Source organism: Cynara cardunculus (genome assembly GCF_001531365.2).
Source record: "Cynara cardunculus var. scolymus isolate 2C chromosome LG 13, CcrdV1, whole genome shotgun sequence".
Classification (NCBI taxonomy): domain Eukaryota; kingdom Viridiplantae; phylum Streptophyta; class Magnoliopsida; order Asterales; family Asteraceae; genus Cynara; species Cynara cardunculus.
This window is the reverse complement of record NC_037540.1, coordinates 5887476-5890376: the sequence shown is the minus strand read 5'-3', so window position 1 is coordinate 5890376 and position 2901 is coordinate 5887476. Positions and strand designations below refer to the sequence as shown.

Sequence of the window (2901 nt, the reverse complement as noted above, 5' to 3'; positions counted from 1 at the left end):
AAATATAAATTACTTCGTTATTGTACATAAATTAAATTATAAAAAAATTGAATTAAAAAATTATACAAAAATGAGGAATTTCAAATAGTTAATTTGATACTAATATCGATATATTTTTGTCAAATTTTTATGATATCTTCAAACTTATATTTTATTCAAAAATAAAAACATCATCGTTTTTCTCAAAATCACATAAAACCATATTATAACATCAATTGAGATAAAGAATAAAATGAAATATTAAAATCAAGATGTATCTCGCTGCATTGCGCGAGTACCCTTCTAGTATATAATAAATAATTTGATCCTTAATTTTTTTTATTAAGAATTAGGTGTTATTATATTAATGTTTAATTAATCTTTTAAATTTAAATTTCCATTATATATATATATACATATATATTGTATAAATATACTTAAATACAATACAAATTAATGTTAAGCCTTAGTAATACATGGGAGTATAATTTTTCATTATAAATTTAAAATTATATTTTAATCTTGTAAACACATGGATGCATATATATCACTTTAATATCTAAGGAAATAGCATGTAATAATTAACTTTGAAAACCTTACCAACTACATGTGGTCATGTCATAATGATCCTTATACTTTTAACTGCGATTATACACATTTTGCCACAAACATTAATTAGTATATATATATATATATATATATATATATATATATATATATATATATATAATCTTGCTTTTTTGATAAATCTAGAACCCGATCATATATATGGGCCAAGAAAACTTGCTTTAAAACATTAAAATTAAGGTATAAAAAACTAAATGAACTGTCGTGTTTATTTATTTAGATTTGTGATTATTTGTTCACTAAATTATTTCATAACAAGTAGTCAAACTTCGTTAGTAATATATAAGGATAAATAATCGTCTGGGAATAAGAGTTAATGTAAGAAATATAAAAAGGGATTTCAATCATGATCAATTTTAATTTTAAACCAACCAATAAATTATGCTTTAGAAAATAATTGACCTAATATTTTTCATTAGTATTGATCTAATAGTAGAACTTTTTAATTGATTTTAATTCAAGGGTGAAGATTCCTTGTTACATTTTCAACATAACTCTCATTTTCAACCCAAACCTAACTATATATATATATATATACTATATTATAAACCATTTGATAAAAAATTTTAAAAACCATTTTTTTATGCATGAAGTATTGTTTATTGATGTATATTACTTAAAATTTAAAATTACAAGTAATTTTGCATAAATACAACTTATTAAAACTCCATTTTTAAATTCGTGTAACTAATTGCAGATAAACATAATCAAATACATGATAAACATTCATTTTAAAATATAGAAAATCTAATATATAATTAAGATAAAATTTTAACAGAATTTTAATTATTATCTTAAAAAAAATTATATTGTTAAATAAAAAATAAATTACTTTGCTATTAAATATAAATTAAATTATAATAAAAATTGAATTAAAGAAGTTATACCAAAAAAACGAGAACTATTAAATAGTTAATTTAATACTAATATCGATTTTTTTTAAATTATCCTATCTTTAAATTTATATTTCATTCAAAAATAAAAACATTATCGTTTTTTCAAAACCACATAAAATCGTATTATATCGATAGAGACAAAGAATAAAAACTAAACATTAAAATCAAGATTTATATCACTGCATTAAGCAAGTACCCTTCTAGTATGTATGTATGTATGTATGTATGTATGTATGTATGTATGTATGTATGTATGTATGTATGGAAAGGTCCACTTGAGAAGTGTTAAGTATTTGAGAAGTAAAAGTGATCCAAACTCTTTATTTGGACAACATTTGTGCCTTTGACTGAGAATTATCGAATAATTTCTCGCATGAGTATGCAGATGATAGAGAAGGAGTTTCGTACATTTTACAAATAGGCGACAAACGAGCTTATATGTTAACCCGTATGATTCACATATGAATTATATGTTGGGTTCATATGTGAATCAGTTTATGTGAACTACTTAACTGATTCATATATGAACCCACAGATTTATATGTGAACCAGTTAATTAATTCATATGTGTATCACAAAGTTTTATATATGAATTAGTTAATTATTTCATATTTGAATTACACATGCTCATATATGAATTAGTTAAAATAGTTCATATATGAATTACACGTGTTCAAAGATATTAGTTCATATGTGAATTACACAGGGTTACATATGAACCCGTTTGCCGCCTATTTGTAAAACTTACGAAACCAACTTCTCTATTTTTTGCATATCTACAAATTTTGATCAATTAAAGCTGCAATTTTTGACCAGTCAAATCCATCCTTGTCCGTATGAAATAATACTTTTCATTTATGCAGTTGCGAAATTACAAGATTATCATTGTGGTTTGTAAAAACGTCCTCCCTTCAATGGTCATTAAAGATTCCATTAAATGAAAAAAACTCTTAATCTTTTTTATCAATCTTTTTGTCTTTTAATCAATAAAAAACCACATGGTCAAAATCATATAAATAATTTTGATTGGGTAAAACATTAAAAAAAATCGAAAGAAGAATGAAAATACTTTTTACTTAATCTATTTTTTAACGATCGTTAGAAGGATAAACAAAATCCGATCGGTTCTATAAACAACGATTCCAAAAAAGTGTAAGGATGAAATGTCTTTTAGACAAACCCTAGGGAGCAAATTTCACTCTAAAAAGATTCTAGAAATTCCATAATATTTTTAAATAATAAAGGTTATATTTTTGGCATGTTATAAGTTGATGTTTGTAAGGATAAAAAGGTTGAGTCCTCCCCCTTTCCCTTCCTACAACCTCACAAGAACAAAACCTACCCTTTTCAGAGAGAGAAACCAAATCATCCACACAAGTTAGAGAGAGAGAGGGGGGGG

General features: G+C 23.9%; 1 protein-coding gene across 1 annotated transcript in view; it reads left to right on the top strand.

The window, feature by feature from the left end:
• Window positions 1-2901, top strand: part of LOC112524351 (transcription factor bHLH30-like) — a 16413-nt gene that overhangs the window by 11727 nt on the left and 1785 nt on the right. The gene's annotated exons all lie outside the window — the stretch shown is intronic.